General features: G+C 38.8%; 1 pseudogene; it reads left to right on the forward strand.

Moving 5' to 3' along the window:
* Positions 1 to 15,085: 15,085 nt before the first annotated feature.
* LOC109460214 (uncharacterized protein KIAA1143 homolog pseudogene) lies at positions 15,086 to 16,786 on the forward strand (annotated as a pseudogene).
* The last annotated feature ends 1,108 nt before the right edge of the window (positions 16,787 to 17,894 follow it).

The following is a 17,894-nucleotide window of genomic DNA, read 5'->3' on the forward strand; positions in this document are numbered from 1 at the left end:
GTGATGATGGAAGTGCTCTGTACCACAGCTGTGGTGGTGGACAGATACACTGACGCATGGAATAAAACTGCATCGAACTACATACATGCATACATACACAAATGTGGATTTAATCAATGTCAGTATCCTGGTTGTGTTATTTTGCTAGTTTTGCAAGATGTTATCATTGGGGGAAATAAGTAAAGCATAAATAGAATCTCTGTGTAATTTCTTACAACTACACATGGATGTAAAGTTATCTCAAAATAAAAAACTTAATTAAAGAAGAGCTATGACTGTGAATCTGGTGAAATGGTGGCATAAATAAAAATGTCTAAGAGAAGTCTTAGCCAGAAATAGTAAAGTCTTGGGTATCTTCAAGAGTAGTCTACGTTGATAAATAAGAAAAAGTGACTTATGAAGGAGTATTCTCCCTTGGCAAAAATTGCTCAACAGGCAGGCAATTAGTTACTAGGGGCCTGAAAGGTTACATTTTTCATTAATATTTTACTTTGTCAAATGAAATTCTATGTTATGTAGTATTCAAGAAAATAAGGACTCTAAAAATCTTGAGCTATCTATTCCTTGTGAATAACATGGACAATCATTTACCCAGTGTTTGCATTTAGGTCATGGTAACATATGTGAGGTTTATTTTCTTTCCTTTTTCTAATATGTCTACATTTCCCAAATGTTCTTTACTATGCATATGTTACAGTTTCCCACTGGGTTTTTTTTTAAATTACAAACAATAAAATTTATTTTAATCGTGAAAAAAAAAGAAGAGCTACCACTGACTTGCATTGAGGATATTGGTAAGTCTAGATTAAACAGTGCTACCTTATATTATGCATCATTTCAAACTCATCAAAATTGGGAAGGATGAATACAGATGAAAAAGCAGTATCTTGACCACTGTCATTTCCCAATAAAGTTGTGTAATATATTGACTCTGCTATTTTCAAGGTTGGTTTGTACTTTTCCTGGCATTTCTATAAATAAAAGAGTTTCAAAGGTTGTAGTACAAGAACTCTCATCCATGAATTCTATACTGGGTGAAACTATCCTTCAGAAAAAAAAGGGAAATAAAGATATTCTCACACAAAGGAAAACTGAAAAATTTTGTCCCTAGTAGACTTAAAGAAATGTCAAAGGAAATCTTCTATCAGTAAGGATATGATAAAAGAAGGAATCACAAAGCATCAGAAGGAGAAAGAACAACGGAAAGGGCAGAAATACAGATGCGGAGAAACTGGATCACTCATACATAGCTGACAGGAATATAAAATGGTACAGCCACACTGCAAAACAGGTAGTATCTCATAAAACTAAACATGCAATTAACATATAACCAGCAATTGCACTCTTAGGTATTTATGCTAGATAAATGAAAACTTCTGTTTACAAAAAAAAGAAAGAAACCTGTACATGAATATTCAAAGCAGCCTTACTCCTAACAGTCAAAAATGGGGGGAAAAACGAAATTTTCTTCAACAGATGAACAGTGAAACTATGTCAGATCTATACCATAGAATACCATTTAGCAAATAAAAAGGAAGGAACTTGGTTTAATCTCTAGGGACTTACATTGAGTGAAAAAAAGCCAGTATCAAATGGTTACATACTATATGCATCCAACTATACAACTATTTTGAAGGGACAAAGTTCTAGAGATGGAGAATAGATCAGTGGTTGGAAAGAATTAGGGACTGGGGGATGGGAAGGGCAGGGCCACCTGAGCGTGATGGGTGTCCTTATAAAAGGGCAACACAAATGATCCTTGTGATAAAATGTTCTGTACTTTCACTACGGTGTGAACAAACCTTCTCACGTGATAACATTGCATAAAACTAAATGCAGAGACACACAAATGAATACAAGTCAAAATGAATAAGATCCGTGGATTACATCAACATCAGTATCCTGGCTGTGATATTTCAGCGTAGTTTTACAAGATGTTACCATTGGAAGAAATTGGGTAAAGGAGATCACTCTGTTATTTCTTACAACTACACATAAATCTACAATTATCTCAATACGTATAAAACTTTTCATTGAAAAATAAAAGCTATCACTAGCTTACATTAATCTAGATTAAAGGATGTTATTTATAATATGTGCCTTTTCAAACTCACCCAACTTGGGAGAAATGCAGAGAGATGAAGAGGCAGTGTCTGGGCCCATGCTCTTATTCACCATTAAAGTGGCGGAGTTCATCGTCTCAGGGGTGTTTGCCAAATTGGGTTCTTCTTCTGGCAAAACTGCTGTACGTAGTGCTGGAGAAGCCTGGACAGGTGAGATAACGTGGTTGTAATAAATATGGGGGTGGGGCAATGTGGGTAAGTGGTGGACTCTCCCTGAGGACCAGCTGCAGCGATTCAGGGAGTGCGGTTGATGGAAGAGACATTCCTATAGGATTGGTCCAGGCATGGTTTTCCTGCCTTTCTACTGGTCAAGATGAGCTACAACCTCCCTGCCCAGGGTAAGAGAAAAGAATGAGTTAAGCTCTTTTCTTTGGTTCCTGGACTTTACTTTCCCCATGAGGCATACGATAGAAACTTTTTTGTGTAAATCCAAATGACACAAATGTAGTATAAATCATCTATGAGTAAAAATGAAAAAGTTGGTAAAAACATTAATACCTATTTTCCTTGCAACATCATTTTCCACAGTTAAGGATAAATGCTGAATTTTTATTGTAAGGTTTTTATTCCTATTCAACCCTACATTTTAATTGCACTTTATATAGTATGGTTACAAACGTAAAAATATTCAGTATCATCATTTCTCAAAACTAGACTTGACCATTCTTTCAACAAAGGTTTAGTCCCCCATCTGCTGCTAAACTAAGTATAGATCAGACTTGCTAATCTCACAGTTATTAGTTCTCTCTACTTCTAACTAATTGGGATCTTTAAGAACTAGGGGTTTATCAAAGTAGTAAAAATATTTTTGTAACACTTACACTGTTTGGCAACAGTGGTTGCTCCAAAGACTGTTGTATTTTTGAAAAGAATCCACAAAACTCGTTAACCTGCACAGTCATGCTTTTCATAAGGTCTTGCATACGCTATGACAATAAAAAATATTTTAGTAGTTTCTATTTCAAAATAAAAGCAACATATAAGAAAATAGTAGTATGCCAAATTTTAACTGCTAGGAACAAAGAAAAGTTCTCAAGCCGTCAGAAATTTCTCATTTCTCACTTGATACCTGGTTGCTGGTGACACAGAGCCCAGCTGGCTGACACAAGGAGCCCCAACCTCCTATGCAACTATTCCATGTCATTCAGGCATTTTAAGAAGCTTTAATTCTGGAAAAGTAAATGTACTACAATTCCTAGAATCCATCACATTTATGATGGAGTCATTATACATCAAGGAAGGTACTACTTAAGAAAGAAATTTTCAAATTTGCTAAAAGGCCAAAGAGTCTCTTTCCTTATGATGACGGCATGAACGAACATGCAGTAAGAGTTCCACTGAAAGAACAGTGAGCCCAATGTAACAGATGTGACTGTTGGCTTCAAAATATTTTAACATCATGTAATCAACAATCAAACTCATAATACCGTTGAGTACACGTCCCCTATATGCCAACCAGGTATGTGACTGATAAAACCTGAGAATACTTGAAATAGCCAGAAGTTTCATTCATTCATTCCAATAAACATTTATTGAGGTCCTATCACCTGTCAGAACTACTTTGCTAGATGCTGGAAATGTGGACATTGAGGGGGGAAAAAAACAGCTATCCTAACAAACTCCCATTTTAGCTGGAGAGATAGACAAGTAAAGAGACGATTTCAACAGAGAAAGTGACCAGAAGCCTGGAGCAGTGGTTCGCAAAGTGTGGACCGTGGACCAGCAGCTTCAACATGACCTACTAGCTTGTTGGAAATGCCAAATCTCCCACCCCAGACTTAATGAATTGGGAACTCCGAGAGTGGAGGCAGCGAGCTTCGTTTTTACAAGCCCTCCAGGTGATTCTGATGTCCCATCAAGTGCGAGACCCACTGGGCTACAGCACTGAGGTAAATAGTGCAGGCTCTAGGGGAACACACTTGGGCTCAAATACTACAGTCCTGCCACTTACTGACTCTGTGACCTTGAGGACTAAATGGGTGCTATAGTATTATGTTCATACTAACAGAATAACAGTACTGCGTGATGATGGGTCCAATAGCACTCTGTCATCTATTATTATCATTATTACCAGTGCCATGACACAGGTAAGAACAGAGGCTAAGAGTGCATAGAAGAGCAAGACCTAACACAGGCTGGCAGTCATGGCAGGCTTTTCAGAGGAGAAATCTACACTGAGAATTAAAAGATGAGAAGGTATTCACTAGTTAAAAATGCATGGAAGAGCATACAGCACAAAAGGAACAGTATATTCAAAAATACCCAGAGAAAACAGGAAGTCAGATATTTAGACAGTGAACATAAATGACATTCAAAGAGCTAGGTTACTAAGGGAAGGAGAAAGAATGACAGCTAAAGAGGGATAGGAGGCTAAAAGGAGTGACTTTGTTTTTAACTGTGGGAGAATATGCCGAGAGTGATAAGACAGAGGCTGAAGATACAGGAGAGAAGCATGATCAATGAAGGGAGGTGTCTGAGCACAGGGATAGATGGTCAGATGCAGAAACCAGTGAAGGTGTTAGCCTTACAGAGGAAGACATCTCTCCCATTTGAATGGCCGGGAAGGAGGTCAGCAGAGGGATGGATCTCAAGCAAGTTTGTTGGCTGTGGGGAGAGGAATCAGGACTTGTTGGGATTTCTGCTCCATGCCCTGCATTTTCTCCATTAAACAAGAGGCAAGGATTGGGGTGTCTGGAGCTCATGGCGGATGGAAGAGGGAGCTGACTAGAGAACTGCTGAAGGATTACCCAGCAGTAGACGGGTCCCAGCAGAGGTCCTCCCCTCTGCTTCCCAGCCTGGCCATGGCTAAGTTTTTACTAGAGGATGCTGGGCCAGGGTAAGAAAAGATGGAAGTGCTGCACCATGTGGTCTAGACTGGTAAGGAAAGGAGTTGAAGAAAAGAGAGTGCCCGCACATTAGGAGAGATATAGTGGATCCCTTACGCTCCATTTCAGGGCTGTGACTTTGGAACCTGAGCATTTCTTATTATAGATGCTATATCCCACCACATCCTGCACAATTGCTAAGAAGGCCTTGGCAGAGCAGTGTCCCTAGGTTGTCATGGATGCTTATGTAAGGCAGGCCAGGAATAGCCCTGTTCAAAATCAGAACCCCTTCTCTCCCCCTCTACGGCCCACCCTCTGTACATCCTTCCCCAGAAGACTTGGTATCTTCCCTTTAAGCATTCCACTTCTGCTCTCAGTGATAACAATGATAAAGACTCGCATAAATACTCTACTTTTCAAAGTATGTTAGCTCATTTTACTCAAGACACTAGATATGCTAAGAAACATTTATTTTTTTGTAAATGTTGATTACCTCTAGGGTATACAGTTCACAAAATCCTTGATAGTTACATACTTCTATCAATCTCTACCAACATGCTAGTTTTTATAAAATCTCCTCAAAACTATGTAAGATATACTCTTGTAAAAACAACGGTAGGTTGCCATTTTGTTTCAACTGAGATCTCTTGACATGCATTTAAATACTAAATGATATGCACATACTAAATTTTACCCAAATTAAACTATTTTCTTTAAAGATTTTTATAGGAAAAATTAATTCAATATAGAGCAATCTAGATGAAAGAGACTTAACGTTTGACCAGTGATGGGATGTTGTTGTTTTTTGGGGGGGTTAGCTACAATATCCATATTTTTTATTTCATATTTTTATTATTTCAACTAGGAATGCTATTCTAATTAGAATTTCTTAATATATCACAATCATACAGAACTTAGTATAGCAAAATGTCTATTAATAGTACAATGGCATTAAATGAGGTAAACAAAATTTTAGCTCAATGTTTTTGGAAAACTACATTTAAGAAACAACACTGATACCTCACAGAACAGTTGGAGTTCCTTAAGTTGGTTTCGATGATTTTCACTATGGATACAGCCACATGCATTGTCCTCCTATTAAAATCATAAAAATAGACAGTTAATGCGTCATAGCACTAGGAGCCAAATAAGTACTTGAAAAAACTATTGATTTATCTATTTTAATTGCTTTTCTTTTTCACCTACATTCCAAAAAGATTTCAGAAGTCTTATAAAACAGAGATAAAGTAAAACCAAAACCCACATTCATATGAGAAAAAAAAAAAGAGCTGCTTAAAAGGGAGAATAAGGAAAGAAGTTATTATATAAGAACCTAGGTTTAATAAAAGCTAGTGAGTATCAGTATGAATACACAGCTTATAATAGATATAAAGACTGTTATAGAAATATAAATTTATGTGTACACATGGATTAGTATACATACATTTATTTCCTAGTTCTGACACAAGAGTAGCAATGAACACATCTAGTGTCCAAATCTTGGTTTCTAAGTACCATGCTCCAATAAAAGGAACCAGGGCTCCTTGGAGAGAGGTGAATTCCAGAGCTGGGGCAGGGAAAATATAAATGAGCCTGAACATCTTGTGATGTCAGAAAATAAGAAAGTGCTCAAAAAAAGTAGAGTCATGTCAAAAGGCCACAGGAGCCAACTGGAAGGAGCTCCCAATAGCCAACTCTAGAAAATCTGCTCAGTAAAATAATGTTAATATTGTACTATTAGTCATAAAACATAATAAATGTCACTAGTTCATATTAATATAAAATATATAAATAATAAATAAATAAATAAATAGGGGAGAAAGAACAGCTTGTCCTTACAAATGAATTCCAATGAATAAATACGAAGCAATGAAGGAAACAGTCATCATTAGGCAAACACCACAGTAGTGAATATTGTAGGTAAAAACCATGAGCTAACAACTCAACTTAGTGGGCAAAAAGTTGAGGAGAAACAGGATATTAGCATAGTCTCAAAGTGTCCTCCTACTCAAGATATTTATTAATTACAAAGGGAAAAATAGTAACTTTACAGTGGAAAAATTCAAAAGACACCATGTTAACCAAGTAATCAATGTTAACATCACCAGTAAAAAGATATGTGGACACTATTTACTCTGATATGATTCAATGAGGAGACAACATCTTTTGTGTGTTCTTGCCAAAAATGCATAATCTGACTCTATTCAAGAGAAAACATCAGACATACCAAAATTGAGAAACATTTTACAAAATAACTGATGAGTACACTCATCAAAAACGCCAAGGTCATGAAAGACAAGGAAAGAATGAGGAACTGTCACAGACTGGAAGAAACTAAGGATACACAACTAAATTCAATGTGGGATACTGCACTGGATGCTGGAACAGAAAAAAAGGGCATGGGGGAGGAGGGAAATGGTGAAATTCAAACAAGGACTGTAGTTTAGCTAACAGTACTCTATCAATGTTAATATCCTGGTTTGGAAAACTGCACTGTGGTTATACAATTACCATGATTTTAAGTTATACAGGTAAGTTAACATTAAAGGAAGTTGTGTGAAGTGTATTCATGAGAATTCTGTAACATTTTTGCAACTCTTCCATAAATCTAAAATTATTTCAAAAATTATAAAAACTACTGAAACGGTTCAAAACTGCTATGGATTTCCTATTAGATTAGGAAAATAAAATGATTAAGTGTTCACTATCTTGTTAGGTGCTCATTATTAAGGAAGCATACAAATTCATAAGAGAAATATTTCTTGAGCTCATGATTTCAGAGTAACTACACAGTATATGAAGGCTGAAAAGAAATTTAAATCATTTTCTTTATGATATTAAATACATATATATACATATATGTATATGTATTTGGCAGTTAGCAATTAATATTACATATTCAGTCTGATATACATTTATTAATGACACTTTCACCTTCTTCACAATCAGGTATTTATATTCATGCCTAGGGAAGATTTATCAATAAACTAAAAGGAAATGTGAAAGAAAGAAATGAAAGAAAAGTTCAGGACTTCAATTTCACTTTCAAGCAGTGCCAGAGGCCTGAAGGACCTCTGCCCATTGCAAATACTACAACAGCATGAAAAGATATACTTGTAGAACTGTTTACTCATTAACCCAACTACACTTAAGGCACCATTTTCCATCAAGCTTAGCCCCTTATGTACTTCAGGGTAGACAGACTAGTCTTCTGGTAATCTGGCACCAAAACGACTTTAAAAGCAAGTATTTCTGACTGCAAACAAAGAACCAAATGTTATATGGCTTTTGATTTTCAAATAATCCAACAGTGACACTTTGTGGACAAAATAGGAAACACTTAAGCACCTACTTTTTTTAATAAATTAATCTCTCAGACACCATAAATCCTTTTTTGTAATAAAACAGGGAATAAATAAGTAAATAGACAAATTATTACATTCAACTATAATAACTCTTTAGTCTAAGTATGAACTGCGGACTACACAAATAATTTCAATATAAACATAAGTTGTTATCAATAATATCTTTGTTTAAAAAATTATCTGAATTGGCCCTGCATTATAAATTTATTAGCAAAAATTATATGGAATTATAATATAGATTAGTAATTACAAAAACAATATTGCCATCTTACCCTTGTATAGGGCTTTATGCTTTTCAAAGTGCTCTCACATATTTATGTTAGAAATCATGACTCTTGGTAGGCAATTAACATTATCCCCAAAGATGAAAATATTGGAGCTGGCAGAAATTAAGAGAGTTGCCTATACTAGTTAGGTGGTATTACTATTCTTAATCTTATGTAAGGAAATAAATGCATTTTCTGTTAAGCCAAATTATATATAGTTTAATAATCTATTTTATTCAAGTTCAGAGATGAAGAAGCATAGCGGAATATGATGGAAACGTAAAACAGTACAACTACTTTAGAAAACTGTTTGGCAGTTTCTTATAAACTTTGATGTACTTCGTGACCCAGTATTTCCACTCCTGAGTATACACGCACAAAGAGACTTCCATAATAATATTCATAGCCACTTTACTCATAACAACTAGAAACTGGAAACAACCCAAATGTCCCTCAAAAGGAGGATGGGTGAACAAATTATGGATATTCTTACAATGGCATATTACTCAGCAATAAATAGGAATCTCCAAAACGTTATTCTAAGGAACAGAGGCCATGACACAAAACAGTTCACACTGTATGATTCTATTTATATGATGTTCTATAACAGGCAAAACTAATCTACAATGGAAAAAACATCAGAATGGTATTTCTCCAAGGTTTGGGGGGGATAGGGACTTACTAGGAAGAGGCATGAGGCGAATTTCTGGGATGATTAAAATATTCTTTATCTTGATGGGGTGATGAGTATACATATTTGTAAAACTCATTGGCTATACACTTAAGATCTGTACATTTGACTGTATGAAATTAAACTCAATTTTTTTAAAAAAAGAACTAAAACAGAATGAAAAAAATAAAGATTTTCACTTTACTATACAAACCTCATCATCCTTCCCTGGTATAGATAAATGTCCTTTTTTGTTCAACGGGGCAAACTCCACTTCTGCTGAATTGGGGTTACATCTTTTTAAATTTGCTGGATGGTTCATTTGTGAAACTCGTTGGTTATCTAGCCCTGCTAAACCTTCAGCTTCTGAAAAGCAACACATAAAAAAGTTACTTCACACACTTACGACCTCAATAAATTTACTATGGATATGTTCTCAGAATGCCAACTCAAACAGAACTGGAGTTCTGGCTGAATGTTAGAGAAAACAATTTATTTTTGTAATTTAAAAAAACTGATTATCTAAACTGGCTCAAGAAAAAAATAGAAAAACTCAACAGACCTGTAACAAGTAAAGCGATTGAATCAGTCACCACAAACCTCCCAGCAAAGAAAGGCCTGGACCAGAGGGCTTCACTGGTAGATTCTACCGAAAATTTAAAGAAGCATTAACGATAGTTCTTCTCAAACTCTTCCAAACAATTGATGCAGAGGGAACACTTCCCAACTCATTTTATAAGGCCAAAATTACCCTGATACCAAAGCCAAATAAAGATACTACAAGAAAAGAAAATTACAGGCCAGTATGCCTTATAGATATAGATGAAAAAATCCTCAACAAAACATTAGCCAATCTAATCCAATAGCATATTAAAAGGATAATTCATCATGATCGAGTGGGATTTATCACAGGAATGCAAGGGTAGTTTAACATAAGAAAATCCATCAATATAACACATCACATTAATAAAACAAAGGGAAAAAATTACATGATCATCTCAATTGTTGCAGAAAAGGCATTTGACAAAATCCAACACCATTCCATTATAAAAATTCACAGAAAACTAGGAACAGAAAGAAAATTCCACAAACAGATAAAGATTATTTATGAAAACTTACAGCTAACATCGTATCAATGGTGAATAACTGAAAGCTTTCCCCCTAAGATTTAGGAACAAGACAAGGATGCCTGCTTTCACCACTGCTATCAACATTGCACTGAAAATACTAGCCAACTATTAGGCTGTTTAATGCTACTAAATAGTACACTTACAAATGGTTAAAATGAAAAATATGATATATGTATGTTTTACCACAATAAAAAAAATTTACCTGACCACCTTTACTGAATCTCCTATTCTAAATTTTTCCATCAGATAAATAAAAGGGATCAGACTATAAGTATTGCTCTGAAACCTCTTTTTTTTTACTAAGCATGCATTTGCCTTTCCAAATCAATACCTTTAGATATACTGCAATCATTTTAACAGCTTCGTAGTTTCCTATCATGAAGATAGGCCATGATTCATTTAACCAGTCCCTGATTCATGGATATTCAAATTACTTCCAAAGCTTTGCTGTTGCAAGGAACACTGCTGATCAGTCCTGCACTCCTGCAAGTAGTTTTATGGGACAAATTTCTAGAAGTAGAAATGATAACTCAAAGATATTCACATTTGAAAATTCTACACTGGTTCATTCCCACTAAGGAGTACTGTTGGAGTCAGCCAGATGTTCTATAATACACTAAGGAAGTATCCTGCTGGTCCTGCACATATTTTTAGAACCAGAACAAATGACAAGTGGTCAAATGAGTTTTGGACATCAGTTAGATCAGGGTTCTGCAAACTGCCTGCAGACCAAATCTACCTTGCCACCTGTTTTTGTACAGCCCACGAGCTAATAATTTTCTTTTTACATTTTTAAATGATTAAAAAACAGAAACAAAAGAATATTTCATGAAATGGAGAATTATAGAAAATTCAAATGTCAGTGTCCATAAAGTTTTACTGAAACACAGTCATACTCATTTATTTATATATCAGCTGTTTTTAAGCTTCAACAGCAGAGTGGAGTAGTTGAGACAGAGTCCTTATGGCTGCAAAGCCTAAAATATTTACTATCTGGCCCTTTACAGAAAGTTTGCCAACCTCCAATCTACTCAATAACATTTCAATGTTTTTGTGGGGTTTCTTTTTTTTTAAATGAGTTTTCCTGGGGAATATTGGGGAACAGTGTGTTTCTCCAGGGTCCATCAGCTCCAAGTCATTGTCCTTCAATCTAGTTGTGGAGGGCGCAGCTCAGCTCCAAGTCCAGTTGCTGTTTTCAATCTAGTTGCAGGGGGCGCAGCCCACCACCCCATGAGGGAATTGAACCGGCACCTTGTTGTTAAGAGCTCGCGCTCTAACCAACTGAGCCATCCGGCCGCCCTCAATGTTTTAAATAGGAAACCCAATTCTCTAAGCAAAGGACAAAAATCAAATTGTCATGTAGCTAATGAAAAAATGTTCCAAGGGGTTAATGTCTCTTGACTCTGTATGTAAGTGAGGAGATGAATGGCCTCACATTTCCTTCATCAATGTGGTTGAGAAGCAACCATTGGAAGGACAAGTAGCTACAGCAGTTCTGGAAGCAGGACTCTACTTTTCATGGACTCTTTTTTGGATACTAATGTACATAGTGCTGTGTTTTTAATTTCAAGTTCCAATTGTTTATTGCTGGTATATACAAAAGGGATTGACTTTTGCATATTAACCTTGTATCCTACAATCTTGCTGTAATTGCTTATTAATGCCTAGAGTTTTTTGTTGTTGTTGATTCTGAGATAGTCCACATAAACAATCGTGTCATTTGTTCTATGCACTCTTGAGCCAAGCTGCTTTTCCCATAAGTTCAGCTTTAGCTTTGCCACCAAACAGTTATAATTATAGTTGCCAGGTAGAAATAATTTCTCAGAGACAGAGAACTTATCCTCCCCAATGCTTTCTTCCCCACCCCCTGCAGAGCACAAATGGAAAAGGAGACATGACAAGGCTTACATGAAGGAAAAATGCAAGCACAAGTAAACATTGTGACATTACTATGAAGCCTGGCCCTCTGCTAATAACTAATTAATGTAAAAGATATAGGAATATTTCATCAATTTACTGGAAAAGGGGACCAGAAGCAAAATTTCATACTGGGGGGAATTTAACAAAATTACCATGTGACATTTCGGATGGTGGCTGATAGTTGCCACTGCTGCCTTGAGAATTTGGTTGTATGGTCAGCACGCCATTGGCGGGAACTGTGTCCTCAGCAAGCTCTGTTTCAGAATCTTCTATTATCACAACATCACTATTGTTGTCGTCGTCACTGTCATCAATAGTTACCACAACATAATCTAAGAATAAGCACAGAGAAACTTTAGGGTAGATACCACAATAAATAAACAGCTTCTATAGGAAACCAGCTTATAAAGTTATGGAGTGTTTAAAAAACTTATTTTAGCTGAAAAATTACATTAAATATTTTCATATCTCTAATCATTGCAAGCTAGCTAAGAAATCAATTGCTTAATATGAAGCTTTGAGATATATATGTATGTTTATGCAGATGTATACAGACATATATAGTATTATTTCTAGTACTTCCGATTTTATAGAACAATACATTTCTTCTCATTTAAAAAACATGACCACCTGGCCCATTCGATTTACATGTTCAATGTATGTTTCTAACTTTTAAATGATACAACTTATGTTACATAGCCAAATTTTGTGGGGATCATGAATTTCCAGACTTGTTCTCTAAAAGGTTATATTAATCTTTATGATAATAAATAATGCAGAAGTAAAGTACAAAAGTAAATGTTGTTGTGAAACAAATTAAATTCAATTTTAATCTCACAAAATGTGAAAGAGGTGGCCACAAATAAACTAGATGTGAAATATCAACTCAGTAAACCATGTTAATGAATACGAAAGAGTACATTATGCAAAATATATGATATATTAATGGGCTTTATTTCTTAAAGTTATCCTGAAAAAAGAACATGTTTAATCTTGAAGTACTACATTGCATATAACTTGGATTCAATATATTTATTTTAAAAAGGCCAAAACATTAAAATAAAGTAATTAGCTAGTGTGAGGGGGTGTGGTGGTGTGAAAATGGTACTAAATTGGGAATCACACGATATAGGTTCCAATTCAGGCTCTAGAGCCATCCAGAAATATGACCTTTGGGCCAGATACATCTACTTTTTTGCCTCTGTTTTCACATCCATAAAACATGAAGCTGGGGGCGGAGAGTTGCTGCGAACGCCACTTAACAGTCTTCATGGAAAAAGATAAAACATTAGAAACTACCTAATTATCTAAACAAAAGGGAATTAATTGGTTAAATAAATTATGGTATTTCCATATACAGTCTGAGAGTCTTGGTCCTTCCTGGACTCCTACCTCCTGCAACAAGAAAGAGAACGGATAAAGGATCAACTCAGTCCCAGAAAGTCAGCACCAAGTATTCAATAAGCAGCCAAGAAAAGCTCACACGCGCTGTTATCCTGGGAGAGGCTGTGGAAACCACCCCAAACCACCCACAGAAGCGCCGCTGAAATTTGCGGCGGCAAAGTGCAGACTTCCCACAAGGGGTCGTGCTCAGCAGCGGGCGTGGTCTGTGCCCAGAGGCTTTGAAAAAAAATTCAAGGAAAAAGTGCGCAATACCCGCAAGCTCAGGAGCCGCCCGCTAGAGGGCGCTAGGAAATGGATTGTGGTTGCGCATCTCAGGAGCAGAGAAGGCCGAGATTGTTCCATGGCCACTAGGGGGGCTCCTGGAAAGAATTAAGGCCTTCCTGAAAGGGCTGCAAGGGAACCAGGCACTGCTTCTCTACGGGCTGGTGCTACGAGCCCCAGTATCACCTCAAAGCCCTGGGACGCCGTAAACTTCAGAGATTCCGCGAGCCCCTGGGACGCCATAAGCTCGAGAGACGCCTATGAGCCTCCGGGACACCTCAAACCCATGGGGGCGCCATGAACCTGAGAGACGCTTCGAGCCTCTCGGACGCCATGCGCCCCCGGGACGCCATGAACCTGAGAGACGCTTCGAGCCTCTCGGACGCCATGCGCCCCCGGGGCGCCATGAACCTGAGAGACGCTTCGAGCCTCTCGGACGCCATGCGCCCCCGGGGCGCCATGAACCTGAGAGACGCTTCGAGCCTCTCGGACGCCATGCGCCCCCGGGGCGCCATGAACCTGAGAGACGCTTCGAGCCTCTCGGACGCCATGCGCCCCCGGGGCGCCATGAACCTGAGAGACGCTTCGAGCCTCTCGGACGCCATGCGCCCCCGGGGCGCCATGAACCTGAGAGACGCTTCGAGCCTCTCGGACGCCATGCGCCCCCGGGACGCCATGAACCTGAGAGACGCTTCGAGCCTCTCGGACGCCATGCGCCCCCGGGGCGCCATGAACCTGAGAGACGCTTCGAGCCTCTCGGACGCCATGCGCCCCCGGGACGCCATGAACCTGAGAGACGCTTCGAGCCTCTCGGACGCCATGCGCCCCCGGGACGCCATGAACCTGAGAGACGCTTCGAGCCTCTCGGACGCCATGCGCCCCTGGGACGCCATGAACCTGAGAGACGCTTCGAGCCTCTCGGACACCTCACGCCTGTGGGATGCCATGAACCACGAAGACAGGGCGAGGCTCTGGGACGCCTCAAGCCCGTGGGGCCACCATGAACCCCGGGGAAAACACGAGTTCCTGGGATACATCAAGCCCCAGAGACACCCTGGACCCAGGCCCAGTTCCTGTCCACCACACCTGCTGTTCCCATATGGGCATTGACCAATCGGGGGATGACGGTCATGCCTTGACCGATGACCAGCTAGGTGGGCTTGGTACAATTCCTGTCCACCTTTCCCCGGACGGGGTGAGAAAAGAGGCAGAAACTAATGGGGCAGCTTCAAGGAGGGTCACTTACTCTGTTCCTTAGACATCGTGAGGCAGGAGACCTGCTCTGAGCTCCTCGGGCTCGGCGTAGGCACTGCGGTTGGAGAGCGACGTTGCACACGGCCCTACTGCGGCCGACTGAGGCGCCAAACAGAAGACGCGCGACTTTTACCGCCTAAGAGACGCTTCTGCAGCTGCGCAATAATAGCACCTTGACGACCTGCGCAGGCTGGGGTGGGGGTGGGGAGGCCGGGGAGTGGGGGATGGGCATTGGGGGGGGCAGGGACGACTACAGATTTAGCACCTTGCCTCCCTCACCTTCTACCTATATTCATATATTTTTAAGTGTACTTTAAAAAATAAAATGTGAACCAGTAGCCACCAGTGTAATTCCGCCATTCCGAGAATGCTCTTCACATATATAACACATCATAGAAAAAGTGTAGAATGTAAGAGTTTGAGTTCAAATTTTCTAATGTTTTCCAGGTTGCATACTCATGTTCAGTGCCAGCTTTGGGAACAAATCAAAATAATCCAAATTTTAAAATGTGCCCCTAATAAGGCCTACTAAATCCATGCCACCCTGCCCTTCCACTGCACTGCTTTCTACTCGCTATTTTCCAAACAGCCATGTACTTCATTCCTCCATAAAATAATAATATTTATGATTTACCAAGTGCTCACCACAAGCCAGCCACTTAATGTTTGACCTTATGTGGTCCTCAGCATTGTAAGAAGTCGATATTATTGTCCCATTTTAAAGATGAGGACACTGAGGCTTAGAGTTTAAATTGCTCGAAGCCACATGGTTAGTGGCAGAGTTATGATATGAACACCCATAACACACACACACACACACACACACACACTGCACAAAATCACATCCCCTATGTTATTCTACCTCCTACTCCATTGCTTCTGGGAATTTTTCACATCTTTCAAAGCCTGTTCCAGGGCAACATCTGTTCTAATAATATCTGCACCAAGACACTTTCCTACAGCTCCCTGGTAAGAATGAGGAACTTCTCTAGGATTCCACGGCAGGTTACCTTCACCTCCTTTTAGCATTTAAATCACTTTGCCTGATATTAGAAATCTTTGTCGAACCAGTTTTTCCCCAGAGCAGCCCTGAGCATTTGGAACCAGGTCTCATACTTGCAGCCAGCCAAGCCTGCATTCCTGGCCGGCTTCGAGGAACAGATCTGCTACAGGGAAGGGCCGACCGGAGAGACCAAGAGAATCCAGCCTCAGCTCCCAGATGAAGATGGTGATAACAAAGATGAACGGTCCCAAGGGGTGGTTTTTTAAAAAAGGTTACCTGTCAGTTGAATAAGTCATGAAAATTAAAGCAGAAATAAAGGCTGCCAAAGCAGATGAAGAAACAACATCAGCTGATGGAAGAATCATGTATCAAACACCAGTCAAGCGTTCCCCAGATGAAAAATATTCAAGTTTAACAGTAAGTTCAAAAAAGAAGAAGACATATGAAGATGAAATAAATAAGGAGGACTCATTTAAAGGGAACTCACAAAAGCAAATCAAAAACATTAGCCTCTTTTGACGGTGAAGATGAAAATAAGTGTAAACATTTTGGACTTAGTCTTTAAGAATATATGGGGGACGGTTGAAATACTTTCTCCTATTATAAAGATAATACAAATTCATTATACAAAATTTAGGAAATACAGAAAAAAATTATTTAGTAAGATAAAGTCTATGGTCATCCATAAATACCTCTTGGACTTGAAATGCTCACTCTGTAGACATTAACTACTATTAACATTTTATTATTTCCCATGTGGGGTGTGTGTATATGTAAATTATATATTTTTAACAAAATTGGAAAAAAATAAATCTTTGTTAAAACACACCTCTCCTAAGTTCCTGGAGAGTAGCATCATGTCTTATTTATATTAAAATAGCACTTCCCTCACAAGGTTCTAAGGAGTAAATGTTATAAAATATAAAGCACCCAGCACAGTGCCTGGATTTTGGTCCCATTTCACTGTGTCAGTTATACAATGAGTCTCGCACTATGTGTCTCCTCATTTGGGAGGGGGGAAGGGTGAGAGTTTCTTCACCTGTGAGAAGGAAAGCTGCATCTTCTTAGAAATGCAGGGCCGCTTGGCTGTTGCATGGCAGTGTAAATGTGTGTAGGAGGGTGCATGGGGGAGCTGAGTAGTGGAAAGATGCACTGTGCTCGTTATCCACTTGTCGCTTCTCAGCTTCAAATTCACCCCTATTGCCGGCTCCATGAAAATTGATATAGGCCCTTTAAATATTTTTCCCTTTGCTAGTAGCACAATTAAAGCTTTTTTCAGTAGGATGTGCTGGAGAGAGACTGTAGAAGAAATGAGTTTTGCTTCCTGGTTCCCATTTGCTCTCTAGGTAGGCTGCTGCAGAGTACAACACACACACACACACACACACACACACACACACACACACCCAGCAGGGCATATTTCCTGCAAGTTCCAGAGGGTTGATTTAAAGCAAGTTCCCCCAGTGCAGCACAATAGTGACTTGTCTCATTCTGTGAGTCATAGTTGTGCCTCTTCGATGCACTATCTCAGCGCTGGAGGTAGTTGCTGTTCCTTATAGCTGTTATTCCTATATTCTTTAGCGTTGTCTTTATTTCTTACTAGCCAATCTCTCATTATGCCAATCCTCTGTTATACTTAATACTTTTTTAGATTTAACTTTCTCTGTTCAAAT

Source organism: Rhinolophus sinicus, chromosome 18 (assembly GCF_057876585.1).
Source record: "Rhinolophus sinicus isolate RSI-liver-muscle chromosome 18, RSI-T2T, whole genome shotgun sequence".
In the NCBI taxonomy this organism is placed as follows: domain Eukaryota; kingdom Metazoa; phylum Chordata; class Mammalia; order Chiroptera; family Rhinolophidae; genus Rhinolophus; species Rhinolophus sinicus.